Source organism: Passer domesticus, chromosome 8 (assembly GCF_036417665.1).
Source record: "Passer domesticus isolate bPasDom1 chromosome 8, bPasDom1.hap1, whole genome shotgun sequence".
NCBI classification, from domain to species: domain Eukaryota; kingdom Metazoa; phylum Chordata; class Aves; order Passeriformes; family Passeridae; genus Passer; species Passer domesticus.
In genome coordinates, this window is record NC_087481.1 from 3,325,944 (window position 1) to 3,347,406 (window position 21,463).

Genomic DNA, 21,463 nt, shown 5'->3' on the forward strand with positions numbered 1-21,463 from the left:
GGGTCCTCTCCAAGATGTGTGAAAACGAAAAAATAGTGGACAACATTATTTTATCTCAAATCTTGCAGTGATAGAACAAGGCTCAATATCTTTAAACTGAACGAGGGTGGATTTATTTTGTTAAAAGGAGGAAATACTTTACAATTATGAGAGTGGCACAAAACGGTAACTTTTTCCAGAGAAGTAGATTCCCTATCACAGCAATACTCCAAGATCAGCAGCTATGTGCAACCTGACTCAGTGAAACCCTCTGATCCCCAAGGACAGAATTCCTGTTGTGTGGGTTCTCTGATGTGCTGGGTGCCCTCACAACGCTTCTGGCCAGAATGTCTGCTGAGGGCAGCCAGGCTGCTGCAGGGGCAGTGACCTCACAGCCATCACCATGGCAGCCCTGTGCCCTGGGCCTGGCTCTCCCCTTTCCTCTGCCCCTGCCTTGTCTCTGCTGGCATGAAGAGTTTTCTCATTCATCTCTTGTCCCCAAGGTGGTGGGGCCAATGGCTTCCCAGGCAGGCTCCTGGAGCAGAAGTGGCTTTTCAGAGCCCAGGCAGAAATGAGCCCTGAGGCAGCAGCTCTGCAGTGCTGGCCACCAGGCCGGGCTGCCAAGGGAGGCTTCTGGCCATGGCCTGCAAGCAGCTGCTGCTGCCAAGGTGCCTTTGGTGCCTCAGGCTCTGCCTGGCACAGCTCCCAGCACGGCACTCTGCCCTTGTGCCCGAGCCCTTCCCTGTGCTGGGGCTGGCCTGGGGCTTTTCCTGCAGCGGGACCTGCCCTGCTCCTGGCACAGGAAAGGCAGTTCCTGCTGGAGCAGGAGGCTCTGCCTGCAATGGGCTCCAACAACTCCAGCAAGGCTCTGTTGACATCAAAACTGCTTCCTAGAGCACTATATTCTAATAATTGTTATTACTTCCATACTGTGGAATAAATAATTCTTTTTTTAAAAATTTACTCTGTGGTGTAAATAAGCCATTCTGTCTAATCGTGATCACAACCAATCAGAGCTGTATTTATGTAAATTTATCTGGTATTCCATCGTTAATCCTGTGGGACAAATTGCATTAAGGTTCAATTCTACCTCTCCAATCTTTTACACCTTTGACAAAGTCTGGGGCTGGGATTGGATCCAGCTGCTCCCAGTCTCCTCTCATAGAAAGAATTTTGGAAGTCTAGGGGCTCTGCAGGGGTTTGAGGATCCATGGTGCGATTTTGGGTGGCATTTCTCCACCTCATGACGCAGCAGGAGTTTCTCCAAAAAAGAAATAAAGCTTTTGCCTGAAGCTCCCACTTTGCCCATGACAGGAACCCCTGTGAGTGTCTGGGACATCCCGGCTCTTTGGCAGCCTGGGGACTCCTGGAATGTCACCTGTGGGAATCCATGGGATTAGAGGATTTTAGAAAAGGTGGGAAAAAGAAAGGCCGCAGAGACAGTAAGGATAGTGAAATGCTTAAGCAGCAGAAAAGAGATATCAGCAGTAGCGAAGACATGAGAAATAGAACAATAAAGCTATGTAGTTTGGCTTTCAAAGTTGCAAAAAAGTATATTTTAGTAAATATTTAGAAGGTTAAATATGAATAGGGCTCTGTGCTTTGTCTTTTGTAAACGAACCATTGTATGAGAGAAAAAGTTGCTATTGTTTTAACCAAAGCTACGTGTGCTTCATGTGGTTGGATAGAACGACTGTCAATATGCTTTTGCTCTATGTAATTGGCTGAAACTAGGTCTGAAACTATCTTATAATATGTTGTAACACTAAGTTTCCTTGGCCTTCTGTCTGGATAGCGAGCTGCTCGCATCGATCCATTGCCATAGCCATGTAATGAGACTGATGCTTTTTAAATAAACAGCTCACGACGCTGTTCAGGTGTGGTCCCGTTCCGTTCGTGTCTGTAAATAGTTGCCGGCGTCAAATGGTGCCCCTCTGTGAGGAGGATTTTAGACTAGAATAAAAAAGAAAATCTTGGATAAACTCGGGCGCCGGAGACCCAGGAGGAATACTTCATCCCTTCGCCTTCTACATCTGATGTCTTTGTAAGTAATCTTTTTCTAGGGGCTTCCTGGGTGACGAAAATGAAAAATCATTTATCTAAAACAGAATGGGACGTTTTTTACCGGCTTGAGAAAATGTTACAAGATAAAGGACGTTCAGATATCACAAAAAATGAACTGAAAGACTTATTAGTCTGGGTAAAAGCGAACACTCAAAATATAGACTTGCAGTCTGCTTTTACCTTTGTTTTTTGGGATCAAATAAACTGGAAAATCTATAATCTGTTCTCTCTCAAAAAGGACGAAACTATATACAAATTCATGCCTGTTTCCAGGGCTTTGTTAGAGTGTTTTAAACAAACTGATGGTAATACTGACATTTCCAAACAACAGAACAAAATATCTTGTTCAGATGCTTTAAATCCACGTAATACCGAGTCACTGTCCTTTTCTGTGGAAGTTTCGGGTTCCACTCCAAGTTCCTTTCCTTCCAAAGCGTCCAGTGTCATGTCTTCCGGAGACGGCGAACCGGAACAGCTTCCATCTCGGGTCGCGTCCCCTGTTTCTTCCAGGCTTGTCAGCGTTTCTGCAGCTGAGAGCAGTTCTTCGCCCCTCCCTCTGGGAAAAAATGAACTTTTGCCGTGTCGGGAAAGTTGTTCGGAAATTTTGTTGCATTCCAGGAATGAGAATGTGCGCGAGTTCTGTTCGGGGGTGGGTGCGAGCCGCATGAAGGTGGTAGATGAAAATCTGCCGAGGTTTCGTGATAAAGGAATTGCATGTTCTGAAACTGTACAAGCAGGGTTAGCCGAGATGGGCTTGGGATCTGTTTTGCCTGGTCGGGAAACTGTGGGGGTCACTCCTGCCACTGTTTCCTCTTCTCATGCAGACACCCCTTTGGGTTTGATTCAGGCGGGTTGTGTGTGTTGTCATTCGAAAAATCCTTTTCTAGTGAATTGTTCTGTTAAGCCTCTGCCAGGTTTTTCTGTGGCTCACCAAGCTCTTGGTACAGAGGATGAAATAGCTGTAGCTGTGACTCTGCCTTCAGAGAACGGGGCAGGGGAAAAGATAGAGGTAGCAGTCGACAGCCAGGGGTTTGAAAAGAAAGCAGGAGATTTTCGAAAGGTCCCTGTTGAGGCACCGACTGAGATTTTGAGGGATTTGAAATCTGTCTCATTTGCCGGTGAAGGAAAAAATAGCATTTCAAACCTGCAGTCTAATGTTGGTAACCCTCCAGCTGAGTCTTCGCTGGCAGGGAGACAGTGTGAAACATGCAGTAAGGTTTTAGAAATTATCAGAGATAAAAATTCAAGGACAAGTAGCCAAGCTGAGACAAATTTTGGATTTTTTCCACAATCCAGAGAACACAATTCCTCCCCGGCCCCTCTTGGGAGGGCTCCGGAGGGGGCGTGGTCCATGGTTGAGCCCGCCTCTGTCCCTCTGGGCAGGGCTCCAGGAGAGGCGTGTTGTTCAGGTGTCTCTGCTAGGAATTCAGAGGCGAGTTCTCCCGCCCATCCTGGCAGAACTCCTGGGAAAGTTCGTTGCTACAGCAACGTCCCTGCCAAGAATTCGGACACTGGCAGGGTTCCCGGAACAACCACTGTCAGTGAAACTGTCAATTCTAACCCTGATCCTCCTTTAAAGCTGCCGGACTGGTCTAATATTAATCAACAATTAGAAAAAGATTTAGATTCAAAGAAACAACTCCTTGCATTACCTGTAAGATATGGTCGTAATGATGTTAACCCTAGATATGAAAGTCTCTCTCACCATGATATAAAGGAATTACGTCAGGCTTTGAAAGAAAGTGGGTTCTCTTCTCCTTATTTTAATAGTGTGTTGAAAAGTACTTTTAATTCTCACGATTTAGTCCCTGCTGATTGTCGAAATATAGCTTCACTGATTTTAACCAATTCACAATACCTTCTATGGGAATTACAATGGAAAAAACTTCTTAATAAGTTGGTTGAAAAATATGCAAATACTGATCATGCAGATTTAGATGTTGTTCATTTAGCAGGCGATCCACCTTACCACAGAGCAGAAAATCAAGCAGTAGATTTGCCTCGGTCTGTATTAGCTGATATTAAAGATGCTGCTAGGGAAGCCTTATTTTCAGTAGAGCCAGCTGGCACACATGTAAATTCTTATACCTTGATTAAACAAGGTGAAACAGAATCCTATGGTTCTTTTTTGGATAGACTAACCCAAGCGGTTGAAAGGCAATGTCCAGATGAAAAAGCTCGTTCTTATATTGTTCAAAACCTTGCTTTTGTAAATGCTAATGATGAATGTAGAAAAATTATTTTAGCTTTGCCTGATCAACCTCCAACTGTTGTGCAGATGTTAACAGCATGCAGCAGAATAGGTGGATCACAACACCTTGCAAATTTACAGGTCAATACGTTAGAAAAAACATTAGAAGATAATTTGGCAAAACGAATGGATAAATTTGAAGAGTTTTTAGAAAAAAAGCTTGGGGAAAATTCTGTTAACACTGCACAGTTGGAATCTGATAAAAGGTCTTGTTGCTTTGCTTGTGGTAAACCAAATCATGTTAAAAAGGATTGTCCTGCGAAAATATTTCCACCAAAACAACTTTCTGTCTGCCCTCGATGCCGAAAAGGGAGGCATCTTGCTAAGCATTGTCACTCTCTTTTTGATATCGATGGCAAGCCTCTGTCGTTAAACTTCAAAAACAGCGCGCATTACCACCGCGCTCAGACACAAGTAGTGGTACCCCCTGGCAACCAGGTACCCACTCAAATGGTAATGGTACCTCAGTCATTTGTGCCTCAATCAACCAATCCACAAACGATCCCAGCTCAATATCCTCAAGCACAAGGATCGAATTGGCCTCCTCAAAATTAATTCCTCTATTAAACAATTTATGCTGGGTGAACATTCCTACTGGAATTGTCAATCCTTTTCAGCAAGGGCAAGAATTTTTAATTTTAGGCAAAGTCAATAACAAATTTCTTGGACTCTCAATTCTTCCTACTGTTGTTTCAGTAAATTCTAATGAAGAGCTAAAGATTTTAGCTCTTGCACTTGAAGTTCCTATGGTTATTCCTCCAAAAACACCTATTGCTATTGCATTTCTGTTTCCTGTGAATACCCACAAGCAAAACAATTTTCCAAAGAATTCAATCATGTCTGTGCCTTCTTGTACCTCAGGTCCAGAGGTCTTTTGGGTGCAATGTTTGGACCGTGACCGACCTCAATTAACTTGTAGCCTGACTCACTGTGGTAAAACAATTTATGTTACAGGCATGCCAGATACTGGTGCAGATGTCACTGTAATTTCTCACATGTTTTGGCCTAATGACTGGAATTTAGTAGCTCCTTCAGGTTCTCTCGCTGGGATTGGAGGTGCTACTGTGTGTCTGCAAAGTGCATCCATGATTAACATTACAGGTCCTGAAGGAAAGACTGCTGCGGTGCGTCCTTTTGTTGTTCAGAAGCCTCTCACCGTCTGGGGAAGAGACGTTCTTTCCCAGTGGGGAGCGAAACTAGAAGTGTAATGACAACCACGTTGAAACCTGGCACTTTAAAGATTACCTGGAAAACTGATCATCCTATATGGATTGATCAATGGCCTTTGACAGAGAAAAAATTAAATATCCTTAATAAATTGGTAAAGGAACAATTACAGCAGGGTCACATCGTCCCAACAAACAGTCCCTGGAATTCACCAGTCTTCGTCATCCACAAGAAAACATCAGACTCCTGGAGATTGCTTCATGACCTGAGGAAGATCAATGAGGTGATCGAAGACATGGGACCTCTTCAACCTGGACTGCCTTCTTTATCAATGATCCCAAGACACTGGCCTCTCGTCGTCATTGATTTAAAGGACTGTTTTTTCCACATTCCACTTCATCCTGATGATGCTCCAAGATTTGCTTTTTCAGTTCCTGTCATCAATCGAACGGAACCCGTGCAGAGATATCACTGGAAATCACTGCCACAAGGGATGAAGAACTCGCCTATAATTTGTCAATATTTCGTCGCCCAAGCTTTGTCTCCTGCTCGACAGAAATTTCCAAAATCCATGATTCTACACTACATGGATGATTTGCTCATCACAGCTTCAACGCAGGAAGAGATGGAGCAAACCCGTGCTTGTGTTGTTGCTGAAATTCAAAAGGCTGGACTTGAAATTTCTACAACAAAAATCCAGGAAGTTCCACCTTGGAAGTATCTGGGATGGAAGATGACTGAAACGACAATAACACCGCAGAAGATACAGATCCGGACCAATGTCAACAACCTGCAAGACTTGCAACAACTCTTGGGAGAAATCAACTGGGTCAGACCTGTTTTGGGAATCACCAACGATGAACTGAGTCCACTTCTCGATCTGCTAAGAGGAAGCTGCGACATCACTTCCCCAAGAACCTTAACCCCTGAAGCTCGTGCTGCACTCGACAAGATCACAGAAGCTCTCCAAAGAAGACAAGCTCATCGCTGCATTCCTGAAAAACCTTTCTTTTTTGCAGTTTTAGGAGAAAAAATGCAACTTTGTGGTCTCATTTTTCAGTGGGACCCTTCTGAGCCTGATCCTTTGTTGATAATAGAATGGATTTTTCTTCCCTACAGGTCTCCAAAGACAATTTTCACAGTCTTAGAAATGATTGCACAAATTGTAATTAAGGCCAGAACCAGATTGTTAACTTTAGCAGGCCAAGAATTTGCAGTTATTTATTTGCCATTGAAAAAAGACTATCTTAATTGGGCAATGCAAAATTCTGATGATTTACAGTATGCTTTCTTGGGCTTCCCAGGTGCTTGTTCTGTTCACTACCCATCTCACAAACTATTGCAGGCAAAATTGAGTTTTAGAGAAAAACCTAAATTAAGTGAAGAACCTTTGAATGCAGTCACTCTCTTCACTGATGGCTCTGGCAAAAGTCACAAATCGGTCGTAACTTGGTTGAACCAAAAAACTAATGCCTGGGAGTCAGACATTCAAATAGTAGAAGGGTCACCTCAGATTGTTGAGCTTGCTGCTGTGGTTCGAGCTTTCCAGCTCTTTCCTCAACCTCTTAACTTGATAACAGATTCTGCTTATGTTGCTAATGTAGTTAGGAGATTAGAAGGGTCAATTTTAAAAGATGTTAGTAATGATACTTTATATCGTTGGCTTTCATGTCTTTATACAACTTTGCAATATAGAACTAATCCATATTTTGTTTCTCACATCAGGGCTCATTCTTCTCTTCCTGGATTTTTAGTGGAAGGAAACGCGAGAGCGGACAAACTGACGATGGTCATTTCAAACACTTTGCCAAACATTTTTGAACAAGCAAAACTGAGTCATGCCTTTTTTCACCAAAACGCACAAGCACTTGTGCGAATGTTTCAAATTACTAAAAGTCAAGCTAAAGCTATCATCAATACTTGCCCTGACTGTCAGCTTGTGCAACCTCCTGTTTCCACAGGAGCAGTTAATCCACGAGGTTTGCAAAGCCTGCAGTTATGGCAAACAGATATCACTAAATACCCTTCCTTTGGCAAATTTAAAAACATTCATGTTTCAGTAGACACATTCTCTGGTGCAATGTTTGCTTCTCTTCACACAGGTGAAACAGGCAATCACGCCTGTCATCATTTTCTGCAAGCTTTTGCTTCATTGGGTGTACCCCAAGAAGTAAAAACTGACAATGGTCCCGCATACATAGCTCAAAAATTGGCCACATTTCTAAAAGAATGGAGTGTTCGTCACATCTTTGGTGTTCCTCACTCTCCCACAAGCCAAGCAATTATTGAAAGGGCACATCAAACACTAAAACGCATTTTAGATCAACAGAGAGGGGGAGCAGAGGTCACACCTCAGATGAGACTGAACAAAGCTTTGTATGTTTTTAATTTCCTAAACAGTTCATTTGCAGAACCCGATCCACCAATTTTTAGGCATTTTTCAAATAACACTCAGGCAAAACTGAAAGAAAATCCACCTGTTTTAATTAGAAACCCTGAATCTGGACAAATTGAAGGTCCTTTCCGATTAATAACCTGGGGCAAAGGGTATGCTTCTGTCTCTACAGGTGCTGGAATTAGGTGGGTCCCAGCCAAGAACGTCAAACCATATCGCACCCCAGAACGTGCTGACGAGTCCAGAACCGAGGAAGCAAGTACGCAGACGTGAGCCGAGCAGAGGGATCCCGGGTCACGCCTGACGTTCCTTGTGCATCGGTGGAACCTGCAAATTCTGACTTTGTGTTAATGTTATTTATAAGTGTGTCAATTGTATGTCAAATGTTTGTTTCGTAGAGCTGATTTTTGGCAAAAGTTTAGGTTTTTGTTTTTGTTGAAAGCAAAATTTTAAAAATTGATATATATGTAAGGATTCTGCCAAAACTTAGTTCATGGATAAGATGAAGCAAATGCAAGTTGTATGTTGGTATTGGTGGGTTTTAATTTCCTTTTGTCGTGCAGATTTGCCTGTGGAACAACCGAAAACTAATGTTTGGGTGACCTTAGCCAAGGCAGCCGGCTCAGATACCATATGTTTGTCTAATTCGGAACCAGAAAAACCCTTCTCAACCTGTCTAGTTGGTGTGCCAGTAAAAGAGTTGCCTTTAGTCAAAAAACAATCCAATGGTAAGCCAGGTGAAATTGACAATGGGAACAATCCCACAGTGAATTGGAACATTTGGGCCAAAAAACTTCCTAGGGCAGCTTCTGAACCCCAAGAATTAGAAATCCTTGGTTCTTTGACAATGGATTTTTGCTTTACCTTCATAGCAAATGCTTGGCAAAAAGGTGATCCTCCAAATTTCAATGTTACTCCTCATTACTTTGCATATAGAAATTTGAGTTTTTGGTGCAATTCTTCAAACAGTTGGGATGTGCTTCCTGAGGCTGACCTATATCCCCGGCAATTGCCTAAGGGATATTGGTTCATTTGTGGAGACAGGGCTTGGCAAGGCATTCCAGCACACCTGGAAGGTGGCCCTTGTAGCATTGGGATGCTCACTGTAATTGCACCCTCAGCTAAAGCGGTCATGAAAAGGAAACAAAGGAAAACAAGATCTGCTCATCATTACGATGAGAACTGTCAGAGTGATTTCATGCCTTGGAAAGCTGCAAGAAGGGTTTCAGCAAGTATATTTTTACCCCAATTGACTTCAGCAGTAGCTTTGAAACAATTAGATCGAGTTGGGTGTTGGCTGAGCAAGCAAACGAATGCCACATCCTCTGCCATTAGTGATATGTTGACCGATGTTGATAGTGTTAGACATGCTACCCTTCAAAATAGAGCAGCAATTGACTTTCTTTTACTGGCACAAGGGCATGGTTGTGAGGAATTTGAAGGACTGTGTTGTATGAACCTGTCCGATCATTCGGAATCCATTCACAAGAGCATACAAAAACTGAAAGACTTGACAGCCCAAATTAAAGAGGGTAGTGAATCCTGGTTGGATGATCTGTTCCAAGAATGGAGCTTTGCACCTTGGCTAAGGCAACTTTGCAAGATAGGTCTCTGTATATTGGGTGTTTTGGTAATGATGTTGATAGTAATCCCCTGCATACTTCAGTGTGTGCGACGGATGATGAACAAAACAGTTAAAGAAGTTTTTGTCATACAAGAGAGAGAAATAAGAAGTAGAAGCACAGAGAGTGTTAGAAATCTCACAGAAATGACGGATGAAGGTATAGAAATGGAGGAGGGTTTTGAGTTAAGACCCTGGAATCGACAAGAATTTTTTGAACAATGACTTATAACTATTGTCAGACATGATTCATATCTTTTCACTGACTGGGCTTTCACAGCATTAAATTGCTGTGCTGTAACATAGCGATTATTAGAGTCTGCAAGAATAGGCCTCAAGCAGATAGTAAGCAAAAGTGTTATAGTAAGGCTATGAAACGCAAGTAGTGGACCACATGGTTTTGAAGATTTCTTTTTGAGTCAACAGAGAGGGGGAATTGTGGGAATCCATGGGATTAGAGGATTTTAGAAAAGGTGGGAAAAAGAAAGGCCGCAGAGACAGTAAGGATAGTGAAATGCTTAAGCAGCAGAAAAGAGATATCAGCAGTAGCGAAGACATGAGAAATAGAACAATAAAGCTATGTAGTTTGGCTTTCAAAGTTGCAAAAAAGTATATTTTAGTAAATATTTAGAAGGTTAAATATGAATAGGGCTCTGTGCTTTGTCTTTTGTAAACGAACCATTGTATGAGAGAAAAAGTTGCTATTGTTTTAACCAAAGCTACGTGTGCTTCATGTGGTTGGATAGAACGACTGTCAATATGCTTTTGCTCTATGTAATTGGCTGAAACTAGGTCTGAAACTATCTTATAATATGTTGTAACACTAAGTTTCCTTGGCCTTCTCTCTGGATAGCGAGCTGCTCGCATCGATCCATTGCCATAGCCATGTAATGAGACTGATGCTTTTTAAATAAACAGCTCACGACGCTGTTCAGGTGTGGTCCCGTTCCGTTCGTGTCTGTAAATAGTTGCCGGCGTCAGTCACCGTGGACCCCCTGTGAGTGCCTGTGACAGATTGGTGCCTTTGAAGCCCAAGGTCCCCTGGGATGTCACCATGGAATGGCTGTGACAGCCTCTGAGCACACAGCTCTTTACCATCCCCAGGAACACCTGGGAGGTGTCCATGGAGCCTCTGTCTCTGCCTGTGACATTCCAGCTCTTGAACAGCCTGGAGACTCTTGGAAAGTCCCCATGGAACCCCTCTGAGAGCCGTCTGTGACAAATCTGATCCTTAGCAGGCAACCATCACCAGGACCCTGTTGCTATGGGTCATGGGATCCCAGATCCACAGAACTGGCTGAGCTGGGAGGGACCCATCAGGATCCTGGAGTCCAACTGCTGGCCCTGCACAGGACACCCCAACAATGCCAGCCTGGGCCTGGCAGCGCTGTCCAAACGCTGCTGGAGCTGGGACCCTTCCCTGGGGAGCCTGGGCAGTGCCCCAGCAGCCACTGGGGAAAAACCTTTTCCTGAGATCCAACCTGAGCCTGCCCCAACTCAGCTGCAGCCGTTCCCTCCAGTGCTGTCCCTGGGCACCAGAGGGAAGAGGTTCCCACAGCCCCAGCCAGGGACCTGCTCCCAAGGCTGCTGGCATTGCCACCAGGGCTTGGTTTCCACCGGCTGAGGTTTAGGACTTCTGGTCCCCAATTTCCTGCTCCCGCTAAACCCGCGCTGCCCTCACTGCCCTCCCACCTCCCATCGAAAGCACAAAAGGCAAAGATCCCGGGCTGGGATAAGAATAATTTATCGGGAATAGCAACAAGACAAAGAACAAACAGCAACAGAAACAATATCGATAACAGCAAGGAATAAGAGAAAGGATTTGCAGGAAAAGCTACATTACCACTGACTGCCTCTACCCAACCATGTTTATCCTCGCTCCTGGAAAGGACACCCTTCTCTTCAGGGAGACAGGGAGTCTCTTTCGTGCTCCTAGCACTGACTAGAGATGGGAGTGAATGTAAGGACAGGGCCATGGCCTGACCCTCATGTTATCTGATCCCACATCATGTCGTTGGCAAGGGTAGGAAAAGGTACAGGTGTCTTCCCAGCATGGATCACAGGGACCATTGATCACCAGGGCTCTTCCCAACATGGGTTTTACAACGGGGGATGAAGCTGCAACTGGGCATGAAGCTCTTCCTGCAACTACGGCATTTGCAGGGCTTCCCTTACTGGTGCCTCCGTCGGTGTTGGGTCAAGTGAGAGCTCTGGGTGAAGCTCTTCCCACACTGGGGACACTTGTAGGGCCTCTCCCCACTGTGGATGCGCCGGTGGGTGATGAGGGTCGAGTTGTGCTTGAAGCCCTTCCCGCAGTCAGGGCAGCAGAAGGGCCTCTCCTCGGTGTGAATCCGCTCATGCAGGAGGAGATTGGAGCTGGTCTGAAACTTCTTCCCACACTGGGGACACTTGTAGGGCCTCTCCCTGGTGTGGATGCGCCGGTGTCTGATGAGGTTGGAGTTGTTCTTGAAGCCCTTCCTGCAGTCAGGGCAGCGGAAGGGCTTCTCCTTGGTGTGAATCTGCTCATGCAGGAGGAGATTGGAGCTGGTGGCAAACCTCTTCTGGCACTCGGGACACTCATAGGGCTTCTCCCCAGTGTGGATGCGTTCGTGCCTCACGAGTTCTGAGCTGCACCTGAAGCCCTTCCCACATTCCCCACACTCATAGGCCCATTCCCCAGTGTGGATCATCTGGTGGCAGAGGAGGTGGGAGCTCTGCCTGAACCTCTTCCCACACTCCAAGCACTTGTAGGGCTTCTCCCCATCATGAAGCTGCTCACGGGAGAACAGCTTTGAGCTCTGCCTGAAGCTCTGTCCACCTTCCTGGAACAGGGTGGGTCTTTCCCCCTCAGAGCACCCTGGGCTGGATTTGCAGGCCCTCCTCCTGTGGGATCTCCGAGGCTTTTCCTCCCCCTTGGGTTTCTGCCCTGTGGCATCATTCAGAACAGCCTCTGCCATGAGGTTCTGCTGTGGGGATTTGTCCTCCCTGGTCTCCATCCTCAGCTCCTTCTCTGGGGGAGGAAGGACAAGGAGAGGATGGGATTTGACTCTGTGCAATAGGGAAGGGGAAGGAGATCTCCCCAGTGCATCCCCAGCAGGATGGCGTTAGCAGCGAGGTTGTCTTACAGCCATGCTGGGGTGGGAGATGGAGCAGGAGAGAGAGGGAAAGGGGCATTGACTTCTGCCTCACCTGTCTCGGTGTCACGGGGCTTCTTCCTCTTCCTTACAGCCACCCCCTCCATTCGGCCAGGGTTTGGGAATGGGAAATCCTGGTTTGGGGAGAAACATAATGTATGAGCACATTGGGTTAGGGGGATCCTCCTGCCCAAGTCCATCTCCACTGTTGTGGCACATCCACAACGAGCCCCTGTGAGCAACCTGCACTCCCAGAGCCCGGAGCACGCTTGCTTAACCTGCTGATGGACAAGGCCAGAGGCAGGTCTGTGTGCACAGCTCCAAACACAGTTTATTGCAATGCAGAGGGTCCACGCACAGAAACAAAATGGGGCTGAGGACACAGGGTTTGATAAGGGGGGAAAGGGACGGGTCTGAGGGCCAAGGGCCAATGGGAACTGAGCACAGGTGGTGCAGAGGAGGGGCAGCCAACTGGGGAACCAATGAGGTAACAGGGGCGGAGCATTGCAGTAAACCGGGACCAATGGGGGACAAGAAAGGGGAGAACATTCTAGGAGAGTACATATAAGGAAAAAAGAGCAGCTGGACTGGGTGATACCAATGAAGCCTGCTGCATTCACATGAGCCTGCAAATGCTGATGGTGAGAGCATTGTCCTCAGAGGGGTGTCTCTCTCTGACCCTGGTCACCTTTGCCCTGAGGTATTACAGTTCCCAGTGTTGGGCCCCTCTGCCTGCACACTCTAGAAGTCACTGGAATCTGGTGCCCAAGTAAACCCCAAAACACCGAGATTCAGTCCCCCAAAATGCACACATGACCAAGATTCAGCAAAAACACCCAACCTTGGTTTCTCCTCTCTGGTATCTCCACTTTTGGCTCCTGGAGGCCACTCCCCTGTCTGGGTTGCTGCGGGTCAGGTTTGTATTGGTGTTCCCCCTCTCTGGGCTGCTGGGGCTCCTGGCAATCCCGCAGGTTCCCCTTCTCTGGGCTCACCACTTTGGCATCACAGGCGTCCCAGGGGTCAGCACTGCCCGGGGTCCCTGTTTCAGAGTCCTGGGGTATCCATGGCTCCCCCCTGTCCATGCTGCCAACATGTCCAGGCTTCTGGAGCACCCCCAGCTCTCGCATTGCCCGTTTCTGCTCCCCCCAGTGCCGGTTTCCCTGCCAGCCCTGCCGGTCCCGGGCGATCCCCAGGTGGCTCTGGGCTGACAGTGCAGCCCCTGGGTCGGGCAGAGCCAGCCCCAGCACGGGGGGACCCTGCATCCTGCGCTGCCTCGGCAGCCGCGCCCAGCCCCGGGCACAGAGCTCGGGCAGCCCCCGCCGCCCCCTGCCCAGGGAGCCCCGGGGACCCCCGCAGCCGGGGCCGGCTCTGAGCGAGGCGGCCCCGAGCCCGGCTGCGTGGCCAGGGGGGCACGGCGAGCCCGGGGCCTCTGTGCCAGCGCTTCCCCCGCTCTCCCTCAGCCTTTGCCCGGCCCGGCCCCCCGAGCACAGAGCTCTGCCCGGGGCTCCCGGCCCGAGGGGCGGCTCCGGGCCCGCCCGGCCGCTCCCGGCTCCCACAGCCCGCCCGGGGCCGCCAACAAAACATCCCAGCAACAAATCCACAAACCAACCCCTGCCACCCTGTCCTGCTGCGCCTTCCCAGGGACCCCAGCCCCGCGGCAATGCCCCCGGTGCATCGGGACAAAAAGCTGCTCCAGCCCAGCCCCTCGGCAGCCCCAGCTGCGGCCCGTCCCTGGCACAGCGATCCCGGCAGCTGCCCCGCTGTGGCAGCTGCGGCTCTGGAGCAGGGAGGCTCTGCGGGACCCCCGGGCTGGGCCCCCTCCCAGCCCGTGCCCGCCCTGCACCTTCAGCCCGGCCTCTCTCGCTGCTCCGGCTCCTGCACAGTGCCCGCTCTCCATTCCTTGGCCCCCTGGGCTCTCCTCTGGGGCTCCTAGAACACCCAGCAATGCAAAACAATGGATTTTGGTGCTCCCTGGCCAGGCCACAACTGAAACTTTGTTCCTTTTGCCTGGCAGCAGAGACCCCCAGGGTGTTTTCTGCACACAGTCCCAGCCCCCAGCGCTTGCTGAAGGCGCTCCCTGCAAATGTCACTGTGCCAGGGCCCTGTCCTTGTTGTCACCTGCTGGGGCTGGCCATGCACAGAGCTCCTGGACTTGCATTTCCAGCTGCTGTGCAGCCAAAGCTGAGGCATCTGCAGCTGCCTGAATGCAAAAACTGGAATAGGAGCCTCTCTCTCCAGGGGGAAATCTCCCTCTCCTGTGCCAGCCCGAGGCAATGCTGCCATTCTCTGCTGCTGCTGCTGCTGCTGGGGCACTCGGGGCTCAGGCTGAGCAGCAAAGGTGACCCTGAGCCAGGAGCTTTCCTTGGCTGCAGCAAAGCCTTGGCACCCAAAGCCCTTCCCAGCGCTGTGCCCTGTGCCAGGAAGGATTGTGCCAGCCGAGCTGACCCAAAATTTCTTCTCCCAGGCAGCTTTAGGACACGCACCATGGAGAAGCCAGAGCCCACTCTCAGCTTTGCGCAGTCCTCCAGAAGAATCCTGTGTGTGAAGCAGCCTGGGAACAGTTTTGGTGTCAGGGGAGGGGAAATCAGAGCCCTTTTCTGCCCTGTGGGCTGAGGCTTTGCATTTCCAATGGTCCTGCAGCTGCCAGAGGGGCTCAGCTGAGAACAGTTCTGCTGAGAGCCTGTCCTAAACCTGCTTTTCCTGCAAATGTGTTCAAAGGAATCCTCATTTTTTGCAGCCCCAGGTCTTGTGTGTGGGCAGGTGTGACTGCTGAAGGATGGAAGACCTCTACTTGGAAAAGTAGTTTGGTTTTTTTTTTTTTTTGTTTTGTTTTGGTTTGGTTTTTTTTGTTGTTTTCTTTTGTTTTGTTTTGTTTTTTTGGTTTTTTTTGGTTTTTTTTTTTGGTTTTTTTTTTTTTTGTTAGATTTGGTGTGGTTTCTTCTTTGGGGTTTATTTGGGTTGTTTGTTCTTACTGGGGTTTTGGTTTTGTTTTGTTTTGGATTTCTTTCTTTCTTTGGGTTTTTGTGTTTGTTTTTTTTTTTTTTTTGTTTGGGTGGTCGGGGGTTTTTTTTGGTATGGCTTTTCTTTTCTTTTCTTTTCTTTTCTTTTCTTTTCTTTTCTTTTCTTTTCTTTTCTTTTCTTTTCTTTTCTTTTCTTTTCTTTTCTTTTCTTTTCTTTTCTTTTCTTTTCTTTTCTTTTCTTTTCTTTTCTCTTCTTTCCTTGTGTGGGGGGAGTTTTTTCAGGTTTTTTTAAACTAATTCCCATGTCAGCTCTGAGCAGAGCTCTGTAACTGTGTCTGACACTTGTCTGTGGCACTGTGCAGGTGGCCAGGGGGACCTTCCCCAAGCTGTGTGCAGAGGAATCCACATCAGCCCAGGCCGGGCTGGGCAGTGGCCGCTCAGTTCCATGGACTGGACACGGCTCTGGACACTTCCCTTGGAGCGTCTGCAGGGAGGGAACGCTGGGGCTGTCACCGCTGGGGTGTCACAGACAGGGGAACGCTGGGGCTGTCACCGCTGGGGTGTCACACACAGGGGAACGCTGGGGCTGTCACCGCTGGGGTGTCACACACAGGGGAACGCTGGGGCTGTCACCGCTGGGGTGTCACACACAGGGGAACGCTGGGGCTGTCACCGCTGGGGTGTCACACACAGGGGAACGCTGGGGCTGTCACCGCTGGGGTGTCACAGAGAGGGGAACGCTGGGGCTGTCACCGCTGGGGTGTCACAGAGAGGGGAACGCTGGGGCTGTCACCGCTGGGGTGTCACACACAGGGGAACGCTGGGGCTGTCACCGCTGGGGTGTCACACACAGGGGAACGCTGGGGCTGTCACCGCTGGGGTGTCACAGACAGGGGAACGCTGGGGCTGTCACCGCTGGGGTGTCACACACAGGGGAACGCTGGGGCTGTCACCGCTGGGGTGTCACACACAGGGGAACGCTGGGGCTGTCACCGCTGGGGTGTCACACACAGGGGAACGCTGGGGCTGTCACCGCTGGGGTGTCACACACAGGGGAACGCTGGGGCTGTCACCGCTGGGGTGTCACACACAGGGGAACGCTGGGGCTGTCACCGCTGGGGTGTCACACACAGGGGAACGCTGGGGCTGTCACCGCTGGGGTGTCACACACAGGGGAACGCTGGGGCTGTCACCGCTGGGGTGTCACACACAGGGGAACGCTGGGGCTGTCACCGCTGGGGTGTCACAGACAGGGGAATGCTGGGGCTGTCACCGCTGGGGTGTCACACACAGGGGAACGCTGGGGCTGTCACCGCTGGGGTGTCACAGAGAGGGGAACGCTGGGGCTGTCACCGCTGGGGTGTCACACACAGGGGAACGCTGGGGCTGTCACCGCTGGGGTGTCACACACAGGGGAACGCTGGGGCTGTCACCGCTGGGGTGTCACACACAGGGGAACGCTGGGGCTGTCACTGCTGGGGTGTCACAGACAGGGGAACGCTGGGGCTGTCATCGCTGGAGTGTCACAGACAGGGGAACGCTGGGGCTGTCACTGCTGGGGTGTCACACACAGGGGAACGCTGGGGCTGTCACTGCTGGGGTGTCACACACAGGGGAATGCTGGGGCTGTCACTGCTGGGGTGTCACACACAGGGGAACGCTGGGGCTGTCACCGCTGGGGTGTCACAGACAGGGGAACGCTGGGGCTGTCATCGCTGGAGTGTCACAGACAGGGGAACGCTGGGGCTGTCACTGCTGGGGTGTCACACACAGGGGAACGCTGGGGCTGCCCTGCTCCTGCCCTGTCCCAAACAGCTCTGCCAGTGCCTCGAGGGGACACAAAGGCTGAGTCAAAGGGGGAGAATTGCAGAAGGGGCTGAGCTGGCAGGGAACCCTTTGGCATCATCGAGTCACAGAATCACAGAATTACTGGGTTGGAAGAGACCTTCACAATCATTGAGTCCATCCCAGCCCTAACACCACCCCAACTAGACCATGGCACTAAGTGCCACATCCAGTCATTTTAAAACACATCCAGAGAGGGTGACTCCAACACCCTGGGCAAACCAATGCAATACTATATCATGCTTTTTGTAAAAACCTTTTTCCTAACATCCAACCTATATTTCCCTTGGTTCAGCTTAAGACTGTGTCCTCTGATTCTGTCAGTTGTTGCTGAAGAAAGAGATCAACCCCCACCTGACTACAACCACCTTTCAGGAAGCTGTAGAGACTAATAAGGTCACCTCTATGTTTTCTCTTCTCCAGGCTAAACATCCCCAGCCCCTTCAGTCATTCCTCACAGGACTTGTGTTCCTGACCCCTCACCAGCCTTGTTGCTGTTCTCTGGACATACTCCAGCCCCTCCATATCCTTCCTAAACTGGGGGACCCAGTACTGGACACAGCACTCGAGGTACAGTGCCAGTACAGGGGAATAATGCCAAGTACACCAGTGCCAAGTACAGGGGAAGAATGACCTCCCTGCTCCTGCTGGCCACACCATTCCTGATCCAGGCCAGGAGCCATTGGCCTTCTTGGCCACCAGGGCACACTGCTGGCTCATGTTCAGCCTGCTGTCCATCAGTCCCTGCAGGTCCCTTTCTGCCTGGCTGCTGTCCAGCCACACCGTCCCCAGCCCATGGCATTGCAGGGGGTTATTGTGGCCAAAATGCAGGACTTGGGACGTCAAGTTATTAAACTTCATCTGATTTGACTCTGCCCATCCCTCCAACCATTCCACGTCTCCCTGCAGAGCCCTCCTACCTTCCACCACGTGGACACACGCTCCCAGCTCAGTGTCATCTGCAGATTTACTAATGAAAGACTCAATACCCTCATCCATGTCATCAATAAAAATATCAAACAGAGCTGGCCCCAGCACAGAGCCCTGAGGGACAGCACTGGTGCCTGGCTGCCAGCTGGATGCAGCAGCGCTCACCAGCACTCTCTGGGCCGGCCATGCAGCCAGTTCTGAACCCAGCACTGAGTGCTCCTGGCCCAGCCCTGGGCTGCAGCTTTTCCAGGAGTGTGCTGTGGTAGACAGTGCCAAAGGCCTTGCTGGAGTCCAAATAGACACATCCCCAGCCTTTCCTGCATCCACCAGGAGGTTCACCTGGTTATAAAAGGAGACCAGGTTGGTCAAACACCACCTACTCCTCCTGAACCCCTGCTGGCTGGGTCTGATACCCTGGCCATGCTGTAAGTGCTGGGTGATGACACTCAGTATAAACTGTTCCATTTCCTCACCGGGTGCTGAGGTCAGATTGACTGGCCTATAACTACCAGGATCCTCCTTCCCACCCTTGTTGTGAATGGGTGTCACATTGGGCAGCTTCCAGTCATCTGGAACCTCCCCAGTGAGCCAGGACTGCTGGTAAATGATGGAGAGCGGCTTGGCAAGCACATCTGCCAGCTCCCTCATCACCCTGGGGTGGATCCCTTCTGGTCCTGTGGATTTATGAACATCCAAGCAGCTCAGAAGTTCTATGACTGCCTCCTCCTGAATAGTGGGAGCCCATTCTCCTCCCTGATACCATCAACCAACCCAAGAGGACAGTTCTCCTGGGGACAAGCCGTCTTCCCACCAAAGACTGAGGCAAAGAAGGCGTTAAGCACTTCTGCCTTCTCCTCATCTGCAGTTACTAAGTTCTCTCCCTCATCCAATATAGAACAGAAGTTGGTTTTACCCTTCCTTTTACCATTGATATATTTGTAAAAACATTTTTTATTATCCTTTACAGAAGTTGCCGTCTTAATTTCAAAATGAGCTTTGGCCTCCCTGAATTTTTTACTACATGCTCTAGAAACCCTCTTAAATATTTCGTGAGAGACCTGACCCTCCTTCGAAAGATGATTCATTCTCTTTTTATTTTTAAAGTTTTCCAAAACCTTCCTCCCCTCTAGGCTGGGCGATTGCCTCCTCACCTCATCTTTTGGCACACAGGGACAGTCTGTTCCTGTGCCCTCAAGATCTGTGTTTTGAAGCATGCCCACCTTTCCTGAACTCCTTTGCTTTTAAGGGCTGCTTCCCAAGGAACTCTTTGAATAAGCCTCCTAAGTAGGCCAAAGTCTGCCCTCTGAAAGTCCAGTATAAAAGCCTTGTTGATGTTCCTCCCGACTTCACCAAATATCAGGAACTCCATAATTTCATGATCACTCTGTCCCAAGTGGCCTCCAACCACCACATCTCCCACCAGCCCACCTCTGCAAACAACAGATCTAACATAGTCCATCCCCTGGTCAGCCCACCCACCAGCTGCGACAAAAAGTTGTCCTCTACATGCACAAAAAATTTCCTGGACTGCCTTTTTTCTTCTGTATTACGTTCCCAACAGTTGTCTGGGAGTTTGAAGTCACGTACAAGAACAAGGGTTGATGATCCAGAAACATTCTCTAGCTGCTTACAGAATGAGTTGTCCACCACTTCTTCCTGCTTGGGTGGATGATAACAGACTCCCAGTAGCATGTCAGCCTTGTTGGCCTTCCCCCTAATTCTCACCCACAGGCATTCAACTTCATCCTCATTAGTTTCAATACCTCTGGTGTCCAAAGCCTTCCTAATATAAAGGGCCACCCCTCCACCTCTTCTCCCTTCCCTGTCTCTCCAGAAGATCTTGTAGCCATCCAGTGCAGCACTCCAGCCACGTTTCTGTGATGGCAATTATGTCACAGCTCTGCTGCTGGACCATGGCCTCCAGTCTTCTTGTTTTTTACCCATGCTGCATGCACTGGTATCCATGCACCTCAGCTGGGCTGCTGATTTCACACCTAACTCAGGCTTAACCCCCTTGGGCCTGCTTCTAGACAGCCCAGCTGCATCCCCTTCCTCCTTCAATCCTAGTTTAAAGCTCTCTCAACAAGTTCTGCCAGTTCACAAGCTAAAATTCTTCTGCCCTTAACAGAAGGATGGAGCCTGTCTGGTTCAAGCAGACCAGCTGCCATAAAAGTTGCCCCCTGATTAAAGAATCCAAAATTCTGCAGGTAACACCAACCCTTGAGCTACTTGTTCATAATTTGAGCTCTCCTATTCCTTTCACTGTTCTTCTTAGCCACCAGCAGGACTGAGGAAAAGACTACCTGTGCCCCTGTCCTATCAACCACTTGTCCCAGTGCCATAAAGTCCCTTTTAATTGCCCTGACACTCCTCTTTTCAATCTCATCACTGCCAGCCTGGAGTATCAGCAGTGGGTAATAATCAGAGGGCTGAATCAGCCCAGGCAGTGTCTCAGTGATATCCTGTACCCAGGCCCCAGGGAGGCAGGAGACCTCTCTGTGGGGTGGGTCCAGTCCACATTTGGGGCCCTCTGTTCCCCTCAGGAGGGAGTCACTCACCACGATTATCCTTTTCTTTTGATGTTACAGGTGGGAATCCTTCTCAGACATGAATCATAATTGGGAGGCTCAATGGACAGATCATTTTCTTCTAAATCATGTGGCTGACTCTCCAGATCCAGGGGCTCATACCTGTTCTGAAGTGACACCTGGCTTGGGAGTGGGGGTCAGGAGGAATTTTTATTACTACCTCCTCGAGTAGATATCTCCTCCCACTCCCCTTCATCTACCAGGTGTCCTTCTATTGTCTGAGAGTAAGAGGTATAAAAGACTGTGGGTACCAAGGAGAGCATTGCTGCACTGCCAGATCTCATGGAACCAAGGATCCACTGGGACACTGCAGGGCCTTGGGGGACCATGGCACCATTGTGACACTGCGGGGCCCAAGGATCCAAGGGACTTTGTGACACCAAGGGGTTCCATGGAAGCAAAGGGACATTGTGACTCCGGGAGGACTCATGGAATCATGAAGACCATTGTGACACTCTGGGGCCTCAAGGAAATGTGGTGACACCAAGTTGGGTGTGAGTGTGGATCTGCTGGAGGGTAGGAGGGCTCT

The 21,463-nt window shown here is 49.4% G+C and overlaps 1 long non-coding RNA gene and 1 pseudogene across 1 annotated transcript; one reads left to right on the forward strand and one right to left on the reverse strand.

Moving 5' to 3' along the window:
- LOC135306092 (zinc finger protein 883-like) overlaps positions 1-21,463 on the reverse strand; it is a 117,293-nt pseudogene extending 95,830 nt beyond the window's left edge.
- LOC135305698 (uncharacterized) lies at positions 878-10,409 on the forward strand. Its single transcript, XR_010366673.1, has 2 exons — positions 878-2,023; positions 8,029-10,409. It is a non-coding gene; the product is annotated as an uncharacterized LOC135305698 (long non-coding RNA).